The sequence below is a fragment of the Paramisgurnus dabryanus genome, chromosome 7 (genome assembly GCF_030506205.2).
Source record: "Paramisgurnus dabryanus chromosome 7, PD_genome_1.1, whole genome shotgun sequence".
Lineage (NCBI taxonomy): Eukaryota > Metazoa > Chordata > Actinopteri > Cypriniformes > Cobitidae > Paramisgurnus > Paramisgurnus dabryanus.
This window is the reverse complement of record NC_133343.1, coordinates 42,218,009-42,241,397: the sequence shown is the minus strand read 5'-3', so window position 1 is coordinate 42,241,397 and position 23,389 is coordinate 42,218,009. Positions and strand designations below refer to the sequence as shown.

Below are 23,389 nucleotides of genomic sequence, written 5' to 3'. Positions count from 1 at the left end.
CTTGTAACTGATTCATTTTTATATGCCAGTTCACTTTGAGTAATGCATCTATTCTTCTTGTGACTGTGATTCCCAAATGTTTAAATGAATTGAGCAATTTTAAATGGAATAGTATTTAAAAAAGTTGCATCGATATCCGAGGTTAAAGGCATTAACTCACTTTTATCCCAGTTTATTGTGAAACCTGATAGTTTGTTAAATGATTCTAAAAGTTTCAGTAGAGGTGGAATGGACAATTCTGGCTCTGATATATACAACAGCACATCATCTGCATATAAAGATATATATTGGGGTCTATCATTCATTAGAATAGGGACAATTTCAACATTCCGCCTGACACTTTCTGCCAAAGGTTCCATCGCTAATGCAAATAGATACGGGGAAATGGGACAGCCTTGACGCGTTCCTCTGTATAGTGAGAACGAGGCTGACAGTGTCATGTTTGTTAGGACTGAAGCTTCTGGATTAGCATATAAAATACCAATCCATTGAATGAATTTGGCCCCAAATCCGAATCTATTTAAAGTAGTTAACATATAAGGCCATTCAATTTGGTCAAATGCTCGCTGTGCATCTAATGAGATCACACATGCTTTTGTCGCCCGTTTTGTATATATTATATTATAAAGGCGTCTCAGATTTGACTGTATGTGCCGATTTGGCATAAATCCAGTCTGATCCTGATTTATGATTGAACATATATATTGTTTCAATCTATTAGCCAATATCTTACTAATAATTTTTGCCTCTATTGGAATAAGAGAGACTGGACGGCAGGGCTCTGAACCGGTTCAAGGAACGAAAACGAAAACCGGAAACGAACGAAATTTTAACAGGAACAAAAACGAAAACGAAAACAAAATCAATTTTAATCGTTCTGAACAGAAACGTTTATTTAAAATTACCATTAACCGGTTAATAACGTTATTTTATCGTTTTCTTTAATATTGTACTTATCAGTGACCAATCATGATTTGAACAGTACAACATGTGACTTTGACGCATCAAGAAGCGAGTGACTTTGACACATAGCGTGAGTGAAATGCCCGCGCAGCAGTCATCGAGTCTCCGGCCCGATAGCATTTGTCTTAAATAACCTCAAAGCTACCCATCAAATGTTCAGAGGTATGTTTAAGTTAAAACTTGCTTGGAAATATGAAGATGCAAACTGTAACTCAAAAAAGCCAGGGGACTTATACCACTGTCAATTACTTTTTAGATGGGTCGCCACCAAGAAATTCCTTTTCGTTATTATTTTTCTTACGACAAGCTGTCTTAACAAGTTTGTCTGCAATATTGAAGGATGTGGGGGAGAAGTACAGTAGCCGGGAATCACTGAGGTAACTTACAGAGGCACATTTAACATAAACATCCAGCAGAGTATGCTGCGGTTTCAACCAGAAAAAGACATGATTGAAAACGGGTGGTTTTTTTCAGCTGTTTATACTTAAAATGAATGCAGGAATTTCTTTTGTGGTTTTAACAATTAATGAAATGTTGAAGTTTAGTTATATCATGTGTTATGTTATTATTTTTGTGTGAAAATTAGTCTGTATGCATGCATTTGTTAAAGTATAGCCTGAATTAAAATAACGTTATTAACCGGTATTTTTTCTAAGTAAACCGTTTTCGGAACGTAAATGTTCAATGAGGAACGCAAAAACGGAAACGTTAAAATATCGATTCTGCTCGGAGTGAAACGATTGATAATTTTTTTCGTTTTTAAGCCCTGCTGGACGGTATGAGGACATCTTCAGTTTATCTCGTCCGGGTTTAGGGATTAAAACTATGTTAGCTTTGTATAGTGTTGGGGGGAGTCTCAACTGGGAGAATGAATGATTAATCATACGGAGAAATATAGGGGCAAGAAATTTCCAAAACTTTTTATAATATTCTGCACTAAACCCGTCTGGACCCGCACATTTATTATTAGGAAGATTGTTGACCACTTCACTGATTTCGTTTAAAGTAATCTCTTCCTCTAACATTTCAACAGCTTCTTCACTTAATTGGGGAAGATTAATGTTAGACAAGAATTGATTAATTTCATTAATATCTATATTTCCTTTGGATGTGTACACTTTTTTTATAAAAGTCAGCAAAGCATTCATTAATACGCTTGGGATCGGTTAATATTTCTCCGTTTTCTGTCCGAATCTTATGAATGGCTCTTGATGCTTGGGACTGTTTAAGCTGTCGAGCTAGTTGTTTGAGGTTTTTCTCCTAGTTCGAAATGACGTTGTTTAATCTGATTAAGCTGTTTAGTAATTGTTTTAGCAAGAATAGAGTTATATTCACTTCTTAATGCTACAATTCTTTTTAAAGTAGTTGAACAATAATTAAGTTTATAGCATTCCTCTAGTTCAGTAACTAATGTGTCTATTTCATTTAATCTCTTCTTATCTTCTTTATTTTTCTTTATTTGAAATGAGATTATATCCCCCCTAACAACTGCTTTCATTGAATCCCATAGTACGGAGTCTGTCACATTGCCAATATCATTTTCAGACAGAAAGTACCCAATTTTTTCTATTATGTACTCACAGAATTTATCATCATTCAGTAAGGAATTGTCAAATCTCCAGTTATAGGTCCCTTTTTCTGACTTCAAATTTAGATCCAATGTTAAAGGAGCATGGTCTGATATTAATCTGTTATGGTATTGAGTGGATTTGACCATTTTTAACAGATTGAAATCTATAATAAAGAAATCAATTCTGGAATAGGATTTATGCACGGATGAATAAAAAGAATATTCTCGAGCTGATGGGTTTAAACTTCTCCATATGTCTACCATGTTGAGATTTTTCAAATAGCTATGTAATGTGGCTGCAGCTTTACTTTTTGTGGTGCGACTAGGCTGTGCGTCTTTAACTGGATCAATAATACAATTAAAATCTCCCCCTATGATCACATTAGACAAAGTATCCTCAGGTATTTTGTCTAGAACCTTTTCAAAAAAGGATGGATCATCATAATTAGGACCGTACAAGTTAACCAATGTAATAGGAACTAAGTTTATTTCTCCACAAACAATTAGATATCTCCCATTTTTATCAACAATCGTTTGCTTATGAATGAATGGTACCAGTTTCTTCACAATAATCGCGACCCCCCCCCTTGATTTAGTGGAAAAATTTGACTGGTATATTTGAGCTGCCCACCCTGGATTAAGAAGCGCCTTTGTTGTTTGTTTTATGTGAGTTTCTTGTAGAAAAATTATTTCAGCTTTCAATTTATTAAGATGCATAAACACTTTATGTCTTTTTACTGGATGATTCATGCCTCTTACATTCCAACTTAAAAGCCTTACGCCTTCTCCGTGTGCTTGACCTGTTCTATTCATATCTTATTACTTGTAGAAAACAAAAGAGTATGTTCTGACTTCCGACGAAATTGACTTTATCAAACCATTCAACTGAACTTGAACTACATCCACCTTTACCCCACCCCTCTACCCAAGAACAACAAACAGAACCAACAAATATATAGAAAAACCTTATTCCCACTCCCGCCCCCACAGTTTCCATGTTACTACCGGATCACTCACCACCGATGCAACGTAATCTTCCGTATCCCGGAAAGAAAAAGAAAAGAAAAATCCATCCTCCTCCATTGTGATGGAACAAAGCAATAAGTATCGTAATTGTCCGTTGCTATTTTGACCCTTAAATAATTTATTTAAATTAGTTTAAGTCTGCCTTAAAATGTCAACTTCGATTCCCTTAGTCCACTTGCCAGTTGTCAACGACTCTCTTTAAGTAGGCTTCAGCATCCTCTGGTGTGTCAAAAGTTTTGGTCTCGCCTTCCTTTGCGGTGACGATAAGTGTAGATGGGAACCGAAAGCCGTACTTAATACCAAGACTCTTGCATTTCTTCTTTATTTCGTTAAAGCGATATCTCTGCTTCAACACATCCGCCGTCAGGTCCGGGAAAATGTGCACCCTTTTTCCTTTATACTCCAGAGATTTCTGTCTGGCCAGCTTCATTATTAACTCCTTCGTTTGGTAATGATGTATCCTGATGACAAATGCTCTTGGACGTTCGTCTCTCGGTCTGCGCAGCGCTCTGTGAGCCCGGTCAATCACGATAGGTTTTGTGAAGTTTTCCATTCCCAGCAGTTTAGGAAGTAACTCCGCAATAAATTCGGTTGGTCTGCCGTTTTCTTCTTTCTCTGCAACGCCTACCAGCCGGATATTATTACGTCTGGAGCGAGACTCAAGATCATTACATTTATCTCTGAGTTGTTTACATTCCTCCATTAGCTCCACACACTGCTTTTCCACGGTAGTCAAACGAGTTTCCTGATTTGTAGTAGCCTCTTCAATTATCGTGACTCTATCTGCGATGTCTGTCAGTGTAACTCGTAGCTCCGTAACCGTTTGTGTGAACGTGTCGAATTTTTGGTTAAAGGAAGCGTTTAAAGCTGTTATCGCATCCATGATGTCTCGATTACTAGGAAGGGTCACACTTCCAGCACCGCCAAGTAGCCTCGGCTCCCCCGTAGCATTTCCCGCGGTCTTACTTTGGTCGTCGGTCTCCTCATTTTGTTTGTCATTTTTTTTTCGGATGTTTTGGCATTGCTGTGGGTTTTAGTTGACTCCTGATTTAATAATGAACAAAATTAAGGGTTTTATGTCTAATTACAGATTCATTTAAAGTTTAATTATTGGAGGATTTGCGGAGCTTAGACGAGAGCGACTATCTCCATGCAAACCGGAACCGGAAGTCCGCTCATACTCTTTTGAACGCGGAGCTTTGTCATACAATGCATCATGACGCATGCGCCTCTTGGTGCTTTGTGGATCTGGTTTGTGCGTGCGTGCGTGAAACAAAAACACGCAGTGTAGCGAAGGCTTTACGGTTACTTAACCGTGACGTTTTTAAGCGCGGTTAATAGTGAAACCGGTTAATCGCTGCATCCCTAGATGCAAGTAAAGTGATTTTCAGTCTTATTCAGCTATTCGAGGCAGTTCTATTTAGACAAAAGTATTTATTGATTGACACATTATTGAAATAGCTATTAGACAGTTACCTTGTGTTTCATGTGATGCTCAACTATTAACGTTTTCATGATTAAAGATATCACACCTCTTATAATGTGTAAGTATGTTTACATCGCCATAGAACTATAATTACATACTTAACGTTACATATTTAGACACACGTGCATATTTTAAAATAAGATTATTTTATATAAATGTAAAACTATGACTCGTTATATTCTTTAAAATATTGTGTATATCGTATAATGGCACATTAGGTAGATGAACTCTTTATTTGTAATTATCCTACTTCATAAAGTTTACTATTGCTTATTGATCTGATATTTTCTCGTCGTGAGATCGCTCGTGTGCAGCCAACATAAACTTCAAGAGTAACACCGCGGATGGAGCAAACATCTCTATCTTCTCATCTTGGCTTTCACCGTGCAAACAGTTCGCCTCAGTTATGTTCTTTATGTTTCTTGTATGATGATGCGATCTCACTCCCGTCTCCTGTCAGATTGAAGTGACTTCCTCACGGTAAAACAGGCAGAGTTCTGTGACGTTATATCCAGGTAGGCGTATTAAGGGCGGGGTTTTGTGAAGCGCTGCGGCGCTATTGGCTTGACAATGCAAACGCGTCGTGATTTTGGCTACACAGCTGGAGGGTTGAGGCTATTGGCTCCGCGAGGCCCGTTTGAAGCCCTGGCTCGCACAGGCCCGATAGTGCAACTGAGGCTAATGACAAGCGGAGTCTTACAGTTTTCATGCTGGGCGATGGCGTTCGCCCGAACGCGGTCCGTGAAGCTGCATCGAGACGGGTGCTGGCTCGCAGCACGCCTCGGCCACCTACGAGCGTATGTGGTCAGGGTGATGTGAGGCACGCTGACCCTGAGAAGGCCGGGCAGCACCTCCTTCACAGCGTCCCGATCTGGTGTGGACAGGTCAGAAAAGCATACATCGTATGAATCTGCCATTAGATCGCCAACGAAGGCAGGTTTAGTAAACAGACGGTAAGAAATGCTAGCTTCAGCCGGCACCCGTGATGCTAGCGGGCTATATGCTAACACTGGGTGTTACTAGTGATAAAATCATTTCGCGTAGTATTACAATTCAGTAATCGTCAAGGTAAAGTATTCCTAAGATAAACTAATAAGTTATATTATATAGATAGGAATAAGATAGTGAAAAAAAAATAGGATTTTAGCTGATAAGCTCAACGGAGCTTCGGGCTTGGACTCCTCTCCTCGTCTCTCTCTCAGCGTCTCTCTCTGATGATGTATATACTGCATATATTTCCATGCAGTTCTATCCATTTTAACAAATAGTGGAGCATTTAGCTGACTTATTTCTTTAACACCAGCAGATTTTTTGAAGTTGCCAGCCAGCGCCCGCATTTTTTATGATTTTCACAAAAGTTTAATGTACAAAATACAGTTTTATCTCATCTTCATTTTTATTCATCACCTCTCAAATATGGGTGGGTTTTAAGGATGTTTGTTAGAGATCAGATAATATTAGTGAATGCTCCAGTGTTTTATAAGTTGGGTAAGCGCGCCAACTAGCGGGTAATAGCGGAAATATAGATTGCCTTAAACTCATCATTGGTGGGGAAAGAGTTAACTACAAGTAAAGACGTTAAACCAAATATTTCTTACCTCCGACATGCAATATCTGTGTGGTACTGAGATCCCACATAAACTGTTTTTATTTTTTTAAGCAAGTCAATACACCATTCGAATGACACAATGGCTGTTCATTCTTGATGACGTGATATGATGTGTTGATATGTCTCTCGATGCGCTGGAAATTCTCCTCATTCATACATCTTGCCATTAAGTTCAGTGGACCAGATGAAGCGTTCTCAGACTTTTCTCATGGGCTTCAAAGTTTTGTTGGAGGTAGTTGCTGGTCCTAATGAAAAAGGATCCAGACTTGTCTGCTATACCTGGATATTGACGGAGAAATGGTCGAAACATTGCATCGTTTCTTTCGTCGTGTTTTATTTAAGTAAATGTATGCTTCCGTAGGCCTGTCGCGATAAACGATAAATCGATTAATCGCACGGTAAATAAAATGAGCGCGATCATTTTTTTAGGCCGCGATAATTCACATTTGCATGCTTGTTTGTTTTCCTTGTCTCTCTCTCTCTACCAAAGAGACTGGATGACCGCTCCGTGCAACGAGTGACAAGGAGTGAACCCTCGTCAGTCATTTGTCAGTCGCATGATCTGTGTGGGGAGGGGGGACTCCTGGCGTAGCCTATCACAGTAGGAGTACTGAGGAGGATGAGCGCCGCGTGAGAAGTGTAGCAGAAGAAAACACTAGTTAAGACGAGAGTTGGAGAAAAATATGGATTTACTAGAGGCTGTTTACACTTGTCATTAACATGCGTTTTTATCGATCGGATCACAATGTTTTACGTCTTTTCTGACTTTTCTGACACAAGGTGAACAGTGCTATTTTTAGCCTTTCATTGATAAACTAAAGCGGGTGATCTCCGCAGTTTCATTTTGCAAGCGTGTGAAAGTTGCGCGATCTTATTTCATCAATTGCGCTGAAAATTCAGAGAAAGCTCTAACATATACATGTAGAAAATACTGTGCAGCATGTTTACTTGCTAAACAAGCAGTGGATATAATATTAGTTTGCGTCCATATAAACTCATAATTACTCCCGCTGGCGTTCAAATGACAGCGGAGAGATCGCCCACCGTCTCGACAGACCACCCCTCACAGTATTCAGCACAGAAGCGGTCGAAAGTGGACAAAAGAGACGGATTTAAATACCAGGTGTAAATGTGATATGTCTCTCTCGTCCACTTGTGATCTGATCAAAAACACATCTTAATACCAAGTGTAAACAGCCAAGTTTCAAAACCAAACGCTACAGCTGCAGTGTGGGAGTACTTTGGATTTAAACCTAATGACCGAGGTGAACCACTAAACCTGAACGAGCCGTTATGTCGCATTTGTGGTAAAAACGTAGCACTTAAAAGTGGCAACACGACAAACATGCATATGCACCTAAAACGCAATCATCCTGTTATTTTGTTCATTTCTTGTGGTTATTTAAAATGTCTTCCAGTTCCAGTATTACTTATTGTTTAGAAATAAAAGTTTCTAGATCTTTGAAAAGGTGTATCTGCATTATTACAATGGTCCCGGAGCATCAATGTTATCGACTATCGCGATAAATTCTGAGGCAATTTATCGCCTAGCAAAATTTGTTATCGTGACAGGCCTATGCTTCCGATATGCTAAAAAAAATTACGTTTGGCCTTAAAATCGGAGGACGCCGGCGCCTCCCATCTCAACGTATCTTTGCTCTAACTTACTACTACCAGCTGAGTTTCATGCAAAACACGCAACAGTCACCACAACAACCAATAAGGTAAGCGAAATTAAAGCTAAATTTATTGTAACGGACTACAGTGTGAGACACAGAAGCACAACTCTCTCTCAAGTTTATACATCAAGAGTTCTGATCTTTGAAGGGCATAGGGATAATCACTTTTGATTGGAGTTGGACTGGACACATTCAACCGCATACTCACTTTAACGCCTTTTTGCGGTTAAATTGTTTAAAATCACTTAAGTGTTAACATTTGCAACCCTTTGAGACACGTGCAAATGATCAACTTTCACCCTATTTAAATTTGCGTATTAATCCGCGAATCGCATGCGAGCCGAACCGTGGGTCGGGATCTGTATGGATCACGGATCAACTGCAAACCATTACATCACTAACAGTGTTTCCCATAGATCTGAAATTTACTTGTGGTGGTAGCTGGTGAAAAGTGCAATCATTATCCACTGACAAAAAATGGTCTACTATACATGTGACAAAGATCTAATAATGTGTGACACAACACAATACTTTGATTTATTAAACATTAATATTAATTTTACATTATAGTTCATTAATCTAACCACGCCAAACTTTCTTTGCCATAAACAAAGCTGACACTGTTTGTCAAAGCACCACGAAAACACTTAAGCCGTTTCTCAATATGCGTTCTTGTCTGTACTTGTGTTCTTGTGGACTTGTGAAACGTCATCAGTCGCGGCCCAAGTACTGTTCCAATTCAAAGTTCGCATCAAGCCCAAGTTCACATAAAATCCCCGGATGTGTTCTTGATCCGCCCATTTTATCGAGGATGCATCAGAGGAGACTTGTGTGGACTTATGAGAGCGAAGTTTCCCAGAATGCATTTCGCGTCAGGAGTTCGTTCTTCCGAGTCTGAACTTGCAAGTTCGAACTACGAAGGACACAAGTCCGAGTTCGGCGTACTTGGTTTTGAGAAACGGCTCTTATGTTTTTGCACTGATATATGAAGTAATTTGATGACCCCTTTTATCAAACTCAATATATACAATACTATGTATATAGCCTATTAATAGACAGTGCAGATCTATAGATTATAAATGTGACTGATGTTATAATGGTAATAATTTCTATTAGATATTATCTTACTGCTTCTGCTTTCTATTTCTCTTTTACCGATTAAAAATGCTTAATCCACTAATTATTTCAGATTTAAAAGTCTACTTGCTGTCCCGATGACAGACTTTACATTACAGCTTTGCGTTTTTTTATATCCTGAGTCAGCTAGAGCTTTGCTCGTTCAGTATTAGCACTGCTTTTTGCTACAATCTCTGTGCAAACTGTTTAGATTTTAGTAAAGATATGGTCTATTAATAGTAAGATTATAAAAAAATGGGATAAAGAAAATGAAGCTTTCTCTCTCAACAAAACACGGGTCATCAGTCGAGTTCAGAAAATACGGAAATTCGTAAAGTGATTTTTTTTTTCCTGGGCGGGTCGCAATTTTCCTGGGCGCACCGCCCAAGTAGAGCCTATGTATGAGAAACAATGACTAATAAGTATAAAAAAACATCTTGAGATACTTGGTAGCCTACAATATTTACCTATTATGATCAGATGAGTTAACAACGAACGGAAGTGTCATATTGCACAGAAATCTTGTCAAAGAATGAAAAATAACGGCATTAAACGGTTACCATTATTTTAAATAAATGTTTGTGTTCTGGAACATATCTTTTTTGAAAGTTTCTGGTTTCGTTTCTGTTCCTTGCAAAACATCAAAAGTTTCTGGTTTTCGTTCCTTGAACCGGTTCAAAGCCTTGTTTCACACAGAGTAATTTTTTTGTTGCACATAACATCTGGTATTTATGTTGCAGGGCTCTACTCTAACTTTGTGCACAAAAGTTAGGTGCACCCAAATTTTTGACCGCATCGCATTTATAGTTCTCCCAAAAATGAAAATTCTGTCATAATTTACTCACTCTCATGTTGTTACAAACCTGTATAAATATCTTTGTTGTGGTGAACATGACTGAAAATATTTTGAGGAATGTTTGTAACCAAACCATTCATGAGCCCCATTCATATTCATAGTATTTTTTTTTCCTACTATGGAAGTGAATGGGGCTCATGCTTGGTTTGGTTATTAACATTCCTCAAAATATCTTGCTTCGTGTTCATCAGAACAAAGAAATTTATGCAGGTTTGTAACAAATGGAGGCACAGTTAATGATGACAGAATTTTCATTTTTGGGTGAACTGTCCCTTTAACACCGCAGTTTATCGCCCATGGTGGTTTAATGTACAAAATATAAACATGTAGGCTATTTTATAATTTTCATGCTGTCATTCCATTTTTCTTATCGAGTCATGCACACACCTGTTTCATAACCCGCTTCCATGCAATTAAAATAACACTTGATCCTTTATCCGATATCAGTATAAATTTGTTTCATACCCGCCTGTTTTACATAAAGACTGCAACCGGACGCACCGCAAATCGTGGAGTAAGGTAGAAACTTTTAAAGATCTTCATGCAAAATATTGACAAAAAATAAGCACAGGGCCATGATCTGACAAATATTATCATTTAATGTGAAACTTTGTGAGGGTCGGCAGATTGACAGCTGAGCGGTCAGCAGTGTTTGAACACTCATAAGCGCTGCGCTTATATTTATAATTACCTGATAAATTGATGATATGATTTCAGTGATTCCAAAGGAATTTTCAAAAAAGAATCAAGTAGAATGTAAAATGTTTAAACTTTAATGTCTCTTTCTCGCCGCCCTGTGTAAACTCGCATTGGTGATGGCATAGGCTACGCGTGATGAACTACCCAAACTTATTTTTTCACCTTTTTTCAATATTTTCATTACGTGTTGGATTTTAAAAGCTCTTTAAATTAAACATGCATTTTATGCAGATTGCGCTTGTATAATGGAGAATACATGACGTCTAACTTTACGTAAAAGTAAACAAGATTAGATTGCACCATGAAATAAGCCTGCTCTCGAGCAGGTTTAAGCTGCTGAAAAATAACCAAATAATCCAAGATCAAGCCAAATCGTCAACAATCAAATTCAGCTAACTGAGTAATCCACGTAAAAAGAACGGAACCCAGGTCTGATTTTCCCATTTCAATTTGTTTTTATTTTCTTTTTAGGCAAAAGCTGGCAGGCTGACACGACCGAGCAGCTCTACAGGACGGATTATCTGGTAACTGACCATTTAGCTGGTAAGATTATTGACTACCTTTGTTTCTAATAGAAGGTTAAATTGCTGACATCTGCATTGATTATCCTGCTTGTTGCAAGTTTGAACTGTGGGAGTTTTCGTGTGATTGTCTCTTTTGTTTGTAGCCACAGGCATGAATTGTTTGCCCTGTGTGAATCATTAAGATGAGATCAAAATTTAATGTTGTCATATGACTCAATTTATTCAAACATTCTTTTAAGGGTCTGCAGGGTTTTAAGTGTTCTGTATACCCTCTAAACAATTATGAAAACCTTGTGGAGTACTAACCCCGGATTTCCACCGACTGCGGTGCGGCTGCAGATCATCTCCGCTGCGTTACGTCTCTGCACTCTGCCGTCCGCCAATACCCCAGGGGCGGGTCTAGAGAATTTTTCATGGGGGGGCCGGACTGGGGCACAGACTTAGAGAGGGGTGGCACATTTAAATACATATAAACAGTGAATTAGTGTAACTTGCCCTACATTGAAGGTAATAATACTGTGTACTGTATCCTGATACATTCAGTACATTTAAACCTCCTGATGTGTTTTTGTTTTAACCTCCCTCTGGTCTCTGCATGTAATACACATACCTTGGTTTGCAGAAAAGTCAGTGGACTACTGCTGCGTCTTCCTCTCTTCCCTCTCCTCATGCCTTTCTGCTTCTATCTCTCTTTTTTTCTTCAAAATGAAGAAACTCTGAATTTTTTGAGACCTTTTCATTGGTCCTATTGCCTGTATCTGACTGTCTGTCTGTCCCTAAAGAAATAATAATGCATTTTTCTCAGTTACTTTGTCAAGTCATAAACTCATTTATTTCCTAAAGTTGAATGTTGTCCGCATATCATCTTAATAAAGATATTACATTTGGTAGGGATGTTAACCGATGACCGTTTGACCGATGGTTGACCGTATCAACGTTAACCGGTCAAAGTTGTCGGTTGTCGGTTAAAAAAGGGATCTGTAAATTAGGCTATTATAGACAGTGGACTAAACCCTACTACAGTTAGTCATCTCTTTCTTTCCAAGATCTTTTTGTGTGAAGTGAACAAATCCCTCACACTCAGTTTTTCATAACTGGTCTGTTATACTTTATAAACCAATAAAAAAACATTTGGCGCCAGGTCACTGCTTTTGGTTTCGCATGTTCACAAGGTTTGCGAAAAGTAAATGCTACAGGCTATTTTTTGATAAATTCCTTTATTCGAATAGTAAATAAAATACAGTAATACAATAATTAAAATTAAAGTCTCTCCTGGTTGTGTTCCAAATTATTAACATTTATGTCTTTTAGGCTAACAGTAAAGTGCAGAGTAAGTTTTGTTTCTGTAAATCCTCAGCCATGATTTTTACCACTTTATTAAGTTTTGCTTTGTAGAAAGCATTTCTTTGAAGTGAATTTCGTTTTGTATAAATTGTATCTTAATTTTAATAAATGTTTAATCAACCAAATGCATGTATTTAATAAATAAAAAGCAAATATAGCAGAGTATATAATTACCGGTCCGTGCATGAAGGCGCCGGCACTGCGCGTTCACTTGCATTGCATTGTTAATTAGAACGCACCTCATCATAAATAAATAAAACTCAGCGTAGGCCTATATGCCTCATACAAGCATTAAATATCTTTGCTGCATTTGTTCTAGAACAAAAACAGTGCGAGACCTGCTTTGGCCGGTGCTTTTACACATTCTGAATAGGGGTGGGAATCGCTTGGACCCTCATGAATCGATTCAGAATCGATTCTTAGGGTCACGATTCGATTCAGAATCGATTCTTGACGTACTAATTTGCATATCTGTGACGTCATTATGTCGCATTTGCTTTCAAAGCCAGGTTAATGTTTGCGCTTTTGCTAGTCTCTGAACTGTCATATACTGTACTTTAATGCAACTAGGGATAAATAATGTCATTCTTATATACATACATGTCCTGTTTCTGTTGTAAGACATTAAAACCAGTAAAAATATTAATTTAACGTGACATATTAATTCTATATGTTAACCGGCATTAACTTCCACGAACGTTAAGCGTCTAATCATCATCATTATACACAGTGATTGGCAATATTACTGTATTTATATAATGCAGCGCACCCAGCGACTGAATAACAAACTATGTGCATATTTTTACAGAAGTATATTCATGTTATATCTAAACAGTCAGCGGATGGTTTAGGGCAGGGGTGTCCAATATGTCGATCGCAAAGGCAATGCCGGTAGATCGCACAACTGCTGCTCCACGCGCAAAATTGTCATTATGGTCTTTTGGAGTAATTGTGAAACATGCAGGTCTTTTTGAGTTGCTGCGCCTTTCTTCTCAAATGTGTTTGCCAGGCCACTGCAGCTCAGTCGTCTTTAACTTCCAAAATTCACATGGATGCGCATTCTTGCCTCACGCAGTTCCTGATTCACACGCACGGTGTGTGTGAGCGAGCAAACGAGAGGGAGAGAGAGAGGCAGCGTAGCGCTGATTTGTATGCTTCTAATACTGTTAGTTTCACTAAACCGCATCTCCGCTATTTTAAGGAGTACTCGACATGTACTCAAAAAGAATAGAGTAATGGTGACAGCCCTAAATTCAATGTAGAGATATATGCAGTATAGTCCTACAAGCATTTAAAGTGTTCTTTCTCTTCTGCTCTTGTAAGCTCCGCTATGCGCTCTTGCAGGGCTCGCTCTCTTAAGTTGTCCGTGTGAAGCACCGCTCCCCCAGTTGAGTTCCGCCTTTTGGTTCTGATAACGTGACGTTATTGTGTAAACTAACATTTAAGAATCGATTCTTGACATTTGTGAATCGATTCAGAATCGGCCCACGTCCGAATCGCGATTCATCTAAGAATCGATTTTTTTGCCCACCCCTAATTCTGAAGGTGCCCGTTTAATCCATTGGTTTTGTCGTGTTGCAGTCTATTAGGCAACATTCCGCATAAGATGGGTTTAGATTTGGAAATACATTACATCTATATTTCAGTGGTAACAGAAAAGGTGATGATGATCATCCTATGTCTTTAATATAACTACCCCAAACTAAAGCGCAGTCTCTCTTCTGAGCTGTCATTTTATTAAATGAGCCGCGGCAATTTTCAAATGAGCTTCACAAACGCCTTTATTTTCAAGTTCAACGCGATCACCTAGTACCTAAACTATTTCGAAACTAAGCACGGCGCCGTTTGCGGGACTCATGTTTCGCGCTGTAGGGGATTTTAAAAGTATTGTGAGGTCTGTGTGTGTGTGAGCCGGAGGCAGAGCGCAGAGAGATGCGAGTCGCGAAATTGCAGGCGCGGCTTGAAATGGCTGTTTATTTTAGCATATTTTAAACTAATAGGCCTATCAGTTAGCCGGTTTCAGGGCTCGGTGGCCGGTCAAGAAAATTTTTCGTTTTCGCCATCCCTAACATTTGGTTGTATTAAATGGCATATTGCACAGAGCCCCAGTGAGTATAGAAAAAAATAATGTTTATGTTGTTTTCTTTAAATATGCTTCTGAGGCTGTGGTCTGTTGCATGAAGCTATTTGAACAACAAACTCTTAATTTTCAAAATTCAGAGTAAGTTTGGAGTCGACAAATCCAGATAAATCCAAACTGGTTTAGATCAGGATCAGATGTTGGACAATGCTTGGTTTAAACTTTGTGTTTTATCTAGAGTTTGCAAAGCCTGTGCACCTGAAAGTGAAACCTGCTTCATGCAACAGAAAATGTACTTAACAAAAGGAAAAAAGTTAATAGCAATGAAAGTTTAGAGGCTGAGGAAATTCTAGACGTTTATTCATAGTCGTATGACATGTTAATGTTTTTGCATGCGCCGAATCAACGCAAAGCTCTCTCCGTGTGTCGACTATTGAGGGCACTTGTCGTCTTAAATAAACCCATGCACACACAGACGGCGCAGCTTAAACAGTCACTCCACATAAAAACGTTACGTTGTTTTTCATTGATCTATTCCATACACTATGAGATACAATAGCACAACTCTCCCTAAAGTTTACACATCAATATTTGAAGGATATAGGGATGATTACGTCTGATTGGAACGGGACCGGACACATTCAACCTGTCTTTGCATACAGCTACTCACTTAGTGCCTTTTTAGTGTTAAATTGCTTAAAAGCACTTGAAGGTTAACATTTTAAAACACGTGTAAATTATAAACTATCCCTGTTTAATCCGCGATCGAATCGCATGCGGGTTGAAACGTGGGTTCTGATCCGTATGGATAAACTGCGATCTAACACACCACTATTTATTACAAACGCAAAGGCAAACGTGACTTTATATATTCTTTTAATGTACCGTTAGGTTGTCTTCAACTTTAGTAATGAGCATTCTCGACAGTAACAGAGAGGAGCTAGCTCTAACTTACTAATCGCAGGTTTCCACATTTAAGGAAACATATCAAAACTCAGCTCACTCACCTATGACTTTGTTGTCCTTTTTCACTATCTGCATAAAACTCCTTTCTCCGTCCTCTGTGTTTTTCCTTGTTTTTCCTTGCTTTTTATTGGTGCCACCACCGTTCGTTACTATAAGTGTCCGCCTACTAATTGACTCCGATAACAACATGTCACGGTAGAGTGGTTCCTCGGGTCTAGACAATTTTTCATAGGCGGAGCCTCCACAAAAATTTATATTTTAATATTTTAAGCTAATAAAAAAAATGTAATATAAATAAATAGGGGTGGGAATCGCTTGGACCCTCATGAATCGATTCAGAATCGATTCTTAGGGTCCCGATTCGATTCAGAATCGATTATTGACGTACTAATTTGCATATATATGACGTCATTACGTCACATTTGCTCTCAAAGCCAGGTTAATGTTTGCGCTTTTGCTAGTAGTCTCTAAACTGTCATATACTGTACTTTAATGCAACTAAGGGATAAATAATGCCATTCTTATATACATATATGTCCTGTTTCTGTAAGACATTAAAACCAGTAAAAAAGTAATTAAACGTGACATATTAATTCTATACGTTAACCGGCATTAACTTCCACGAACTGACTAACGTTAAGCGTCTAATCATCATCATTATACACAGTGATTGGCAGTATTACTGTATTTATATAATGCAGCGCAACCAGCGACTGAATAGCAAATGTGCATATTTTACAGAAGTATTCATGTTATATCTAAACAGTCAGCGGATGGTTTTGGGCAAGGGTGTCCAATACGTAGATCGCAAAGGCAATCCCGGTAGATCACACATAATTAACTGCTGCTCCACGAGCGAAATTGTCATTATGGTCTTTTAGAGTAATTGTGAAACACGCAGGTCTTTTTTAAATGCTGCGCCTTCCTTCTCAACTGTGTTTTGCCAGGCCACTGCAGCTCAGTCGTCTTTAACTTCCAAAAATTCACAAGGATGCGCATTCTTGCCTCACGCAGGAGCAGATGCACGCGCACTGTGTGTGTGAGCGAGCAAACGAGAGAGAGAGAGGCAGCGTAGCGCTGATTTGTATGCTTCTGATACAGTTGTAATTTTCTAGTTTGTTTCACTAAACCGCATCTCCGCTATTTTAAGGAGTACTCGACATGTACTCAAAAAGAATAAAGTAATGGTGACAGCCCTAAATTCAGTGTAGAGATATATGCAGTATAATCCTAGAAGCATTTAAAGTGTTCTTTCTCTTCTGCTCTTGTAAGCTCCGCTATGCGCTTGTGCAGTGCGCGTTCTCTTAAGTTGTCCGTGTGAAGCACCGCTCCCCCAGTTGAGTTCCGCCTTTTGGTTCTGATAACGTCACATTAGGGGTGGGCGATATGACCAAAATCTTCTATCACGATAGGATTAATTTTATATCATGATAACGATATGTGTCACGGTAGAGTTTTTTATGTTTTAATAAGGTTTAAATCTTTAATACCATAGAAATGTTCATAATTCTCACAAAAAACATATACAAGCATAGAAAGAAGATAAAAACAAACAAAACTCAAGCTCTCTGAAGATACACAGTCAATAAGAATGATAATAAATAATTATGCATGTATGTATAGGCCTATATATATTTTTATTTAAGGTAGAAAAGTGATTTAATCAGGAGCAGTGAGAGATTTTTTTCTCAATGCTGTTTGATTAACACGAGTGACAGACAGGAGCAAAATTAGGTAACTTCCCCTTTAAGACCAAAGTCCGGATCCAATACACTGTTACACATGCGCTTTCTCTTTTAGCTGTTTACTTTCTCTTAAGACCTTACTGGTCGTGTTTATGATGATGCTTGCAAAGACGGGAATTTTGACGCATATGTGTATTTAAGGCCAATAAAGCGGGAAAAATGCTCACGAGCTTAATAAGCAGAGGTCGCGCGACTTGCGCGCTCCTCACAGACAGAAAGAGCAGCGGTTGCGCGACTTGTCCGCTCCTGACACACAGAAAGAACGCACGCATACAGATCTGTTGTCTGTGTTTCAATGGCTTAAAATAACTTGTTTTAAAACTGCAGTGCTTAAATACGTGTACAAACGTTACGTTTTCGCGACCACACGCACAGGAGCGTGACGTGGGCACGTAACCTCGATAGAAACGATAGTCTAAAATCTCTACCGGTTGACAAATTTCTACCGGTTAATTTTGTCTACCGGTTTATCGCCCACCCCTACGTCACATTATTATATTTTGTAAACTAACATTTAAGAATCGATTCTTGAAATTTGTGAATCGATTCAGAATCGGCCCACGTCCGAATCACGATTCATCTAAGAATCGATTTTTTTTCCCACCCCTATAAATAAATCAAAGCCCTGTAAAATATGAAGTTTTATTTTAAGAAAAGCAAAACCACTAGTACATAATTAATACTGACGAGACTGATGGTGTGGGAGGGGGGGCACTTGGGGGGGCCAATCAAATTGTGGGGGTGGCCCGTGCCCCCCCTGGCCCCCCCTGGCCCCGCCCCTGCAATACCCACCAGTTCCGTTTTTGTTGCAGAGCGGCTGCGTGCTGAAGTGACGAGGACTCATGAAGTCTCGCAAATTCATGTGGTGATCGCGCGATACCTAGTTCTGTCTCTGCCCATTATTCCGTTGAATTATGACGTTTTTACAAACCAGCCCAGATCATAACACGAGATCTCGCGTAGACAGAGCAGTACATCAAATCCATCCAAAATGCAAAAAATAAGAATTTATATATGATCTATCTTTATTGTATTTATTTGAAACTCCCCCTGGCTCTGTTCCTGTCTATTATTTGTTTTTTCTGTATTAATGGCTTTATTTGTGTGTGTTTGTAATGTTTGTATTGCAAAGATTTATTAAAAAAACACGAGTTCTCGTGAATTCAGGTATGATCACGCGATAAAGTCATGGCTCCGCCCTGCGGAGCTGTCCGGCATCCGTCAAAAATAGAAGCTCTGCGTATTTGTGCCGGAGGGCTGCGGATAGCCGGAGCTGTGACGGATTCGGAGCGCAGTCAGTGGAAATACACACATTGACTTGAATGGAAACCGATTGACCCCGCCGCCGTTCCGCAACGGATCCGCAGCCTTTCCATTAGGTCAGGGGTCCCCAACTGGCGGACCCCGGTCCGAATCCGGACCGCGAGATGCGTCCATCCGGACCGCAAAGACTTTTAACACAATAAAATACATAAATAGCAAACGCTATTTAACGTTATTATAAAATCCTATTTATATCAGGCACATATATGGTCAGCCCAGTAGCGCTATATGGGTCCTACATCAACACAGGTTTCGAGTGCGGAGCCAGCGCGAACATTCACAGACAGGTGTGCAGGGAAGAAAGCAGAGAGCCTAATCTTGCTTGCGAGTCTGTTGCGGTTGTCAAAAGTGGGGACATTAAACACCATTACGAAACTAAACAAAGACACTTTGAAGAAACTTACCCTCAGCAGTCCGAGGTAAGGGTGCGAAAAATAAATGAACTAAAAGCCCAGTATGAGCGACCCACACTCACTCATTGCCAAACAACGAGCTATGCGTCATCGAGCCATCTATGAGTGTTCACTGAAAATACAGTGGATTTAAGGAAAGCATAACAAGCCCTTTACAGATGGGAAAATAGTAAAGGAGTGCGTGGATGCTGCATTTTTGGCTCAACGTATAGTTGCGAGTCAGCATTCTCAACAGTTAACATTATCAAAAGTAAAAACATGTCAAGAATGATCAATGAGCATAGTTTTTTTGACTAGGACTTTTTATTCTTTCGTCTTTTGAACTTATTTACATTTTTATAAACTTGAAGGAACAGTACAAATTAAGAGAGAAATGTTTTCCTGCACTTTTTCAGTTTTCCAAAACTGGCAGTTTACTTTTACCTGTTTGTGTTTATGAAGGATATTGATGATGATCTTTTACCAGTGCAACTTGAAGCAGCTAAGCAGAACTTAGTTAAGTACAGACAATAAATGAGAATGAATGTAACATGTGATATGATTTGATTAAGTCAGAGAGGTTTGTATTCATTGATTGTGATTGTAATTCTCAGTTTAGCAGAAAAGTGCATGTTAGTTTTCCTATTAAGTTGTTATGTGGAAATGAATGTGTGTTTTGCAGATTTAGAGATGAATGCATTTTGCACTGTTCCCTTCATATTTTTGTCAGACATTGTTACTGGATAAATTTAGATATTTTGTACCAAGCAACTGAAAGGACATACAGTAACAGAACAGCTTTAAAATGAAATCCATTTTGTGAAGGATTATTTATGCTTATACATATGAAGAAACATTATTCAATATGCTTGATAACACTATATTTTGTTCAATAAAACAAATATTTACACTAATTTCTTTAGTCTGGCGAAAGCAGTCGATTTATGTTTTTACGTCCGGACCTCGGCTGGTGCGGAGGGTTCATTTACTGGACCTCCACCAATTTTAGTTGAAGACCCCTGCTTTAGGTCTTTGGGAGGCATGCAGAGTAGGATCCCGTAAGGAGAGACCCATTATAGCAAGGGGTTTACATTTTATGGGGAGAATGATTGGCTCCTTCCCAGATAACAGACAGACAGTGAATCAACATTGAAATGATGTTAATCCATCAACCAAATTAGCAGTGGCTCAGTGGTTCATGTAGGTTGTCTACAAACCGGAAGGTTGGTGGTTCGATCCCCGGCTCCACTGGACCAAGTGTCGAGGTGTCCTTGAGCAAGGCACCTAACCCCAGCTGCTCCCGACGAGCTGGATGGCGCCTTGCATGGCTGACACCGCCGTCGGTGTATGAATGTGTGAGTGAATGGGTGAATGTGAGGCAACATGTACAGCGCTTTGGATGGCCATAGGTCTGTTAAAAAGCGCTATATAAATGCAGTCCATTTACCATTGAATCAACATTGAAATTTTACATTGATTTTTCATCAGGTTTGCACCCTGGAATAATGTTATTTCAATGATGCAAAATCAATCAAAATGGCTAAAAAACCAATCTTTCTTCAACATAAATTCAATCACTTAAGGTAGCAGACCAACAGTGAATCAACATTGAATTGATGTTGATGCCATTAACCAACAGGGCTCGCAAAATTTTTTAATCCCTGATAGCCCTTCGGGCAGGCACTCTTTCATTTTTGGTAGCCCGAAATGAATTCAAGTAGCCCGAATAAAAAATACACTGTTTAATGTAGAATTTGATAAATCCTGGATTTCCATGTAAGCCAACTATTTCTGCCCATCCCCAGCTAACAATTTGGTACCCAAAACGGTCCCCTAACATTAGTTTTTGGTTTCTAGAATGTTATTTTCCAAGGATTTTGTTTAATAGCAAGGAATGTTTTCTTAAAGAAAATAAACATTCCCCTAATGTTATTTTTAGGTTATTTTAACGTTCCCCTTACGTTAGAATAAGTGAATGTTATATTACTGAATGTTATATTATATGAATGTATTATAACACAGGTTATTTTTAATTTAATTTAATATAATAAAATACCTCAGCACATATTTAGATAACATGGTATTTTATCAAATATATAAACAACCAGTGACTTTAACACGATATAGAAGACTTAAAACAGATATTTATTAAAAAGGAATAAACATTTAATTCCCTTTAGGTTAACAGATCTTACCATAGCAGTTTATTTTCGCTAGAATAATGTTAGACTCTGAAACGAAATGACACACACATTCTATTCGCTTTAGGTAAACGTAATATCTTACCACTGCTGTTTAGTCACCTATCAAAAGCTTCTAACATCATATTCTCTTAAAGGATAGTCTACTCATTTTCAATATTAAAATGTTATTACCTTAACTAAGAAGAGTTGATACTTCCATCTATCATCTTAGTGCGTGCACGTAAGCATTGGAGCGCGCTGCTACACTTCGATAGCATTTAGCTTAGCCCCATTCATTCAATGGTATCAAACAGAGATAAAGTTAGAAGTGACCAAACACATCAACGTTTTTCCTATTTAAGACGAGTAGTTATACGAGCAAGTTTGGTGGTACAAAAGAAAACATGGCGCTTTTCTAAGCGGATTTAAAAGAGGAACTATATTGTATGGCGGAACAGCACTTTTGGGAGTACTTCGACTCTGCGCAGTAACACTCTCTCTCTCTCCCATTATGAGAGGGAGAAGGGGAGCGGATTTTTCAGGCGAGTTAAATTTCTCGCTTGCTGCTATGACCTGTCAAAGTTTGTCGCAATGTTAAGTAAATGGGACTTTTCCGAAGTTTTATGTCCCGTTTTAGGAATTCTTTAAGTCGGATCCCGTCAAAAAGATATAAGACACTTCTTTCGACCAGTCAGAATGTCCGTGGAAAATTTCGTGGATGTAGCTTGAAAGCTGTCGGACGAGTTAGCCGCAGAAATTTTAGTCTCAGAAGAAGAAGAACTAGATGGGTACATTTCCTGAAGAAAGTGGTGCTTGCCGTGGCAAAATTCTGGGGACCATATATGATTATACTCCAAACCAAAAGTAAAACGATCCAACTCCTGTGTCTCTACAATGTTCTGATGCGGAGTTATAAGGCTTTGTTTACTCTGTTGCTAGGGTACTGTATTTGGTTGCTAGGGAAAATTGGCACCCACTAGTGATTACATGCCGATTCACAAGTAAAATGGTCCAACCCCCGTGTCTCTACGATGTTCTGATGCGGAGATATAAGGCTTTGTTTATTCGGTTGCTAGGGGCGTGGCTTAGGAGTGGCCAATGATGTGCCCAATTTTTTCACCCCTAGTCACAAGTAAAACGGTCCAACCCCCGTGTCTCTACGATGTTCTGATGCCGAGATATAACTGTTTGAATTTTATGTTGCTAGGGTGCTCAAAAGTGGTTGCTAGTGGCGTGGCTTAGTTAGTCTTTAAGGATCCTGAAAGACTGATTGGATGCCTGAGTAAAATGAGCCCACCCCCATGTCTCTATGACACTGTGGTGCAAAGATATCCATCCGGGCATTTTATAATGGCAGTCTATGGGATAGGTTGCTAGGGTGCCCAAAATGGTTGCTAGGGTAACCTTACACCCCATTGTGGGGGACGTCCTGACAGAGTCTAGCACCCTCTTCAAATTTAGTAACCCACATGTTTCTATGAAATCCTCGCTCGGACCTATGACCCGTCAAAATTTTTACAATGTTAAGTCTATGGGATTTTCCCCCATTGACTTTTCATTGGGGCACTTTTGGGCGCCTCTTACACCCCAGGTGTACAACTTACACCCCAATGTGATGTATGTTCTTACAGAACCTACCACCCTCTTCAAATGTTGTAACGCACCTGTTTCTACAAAATCCTTGAGCGGAGCTATGACTCGTCAAAGTTTTGCCCAATGTTAAGTCAATGGGATTTTTCGGGTGGTTTTTTGCCCCCCTTTCGGAAATCCTGCACCCGATCGCTTATAAAAGATATAGCCACCATCTCTTCAATAAGCCGGTCGATTT

At 39.0% G+C, this 23,389-nt stretch overlaps 1 protein-coding gene across 5 annotated transcripts in view; it reads left to right on the top strand.

The window, feature by feature from the left end:
- hdlbpa (high density lipoprotein binding protein a) overlaps nucleotides 1–23,389 on the top strand; it is a 220,577-nt gene that overhangs the window by 52,326 nt on the left and 144,862 nt on the right. For all 5 annotated transcript variants that reach the window (XM_065266689.2, XM_065266690.2, XM_065266686.2 and 2 more), the window contains one exon: nucleotides 11,476–11,547. The gene's annotated coding sequence lies outside the window, so the exon portion shown is untranslated. The remainder of the gene's footprint in view (nucleotides 1–11,475; nucleotides 11,548–23,389) is intronic.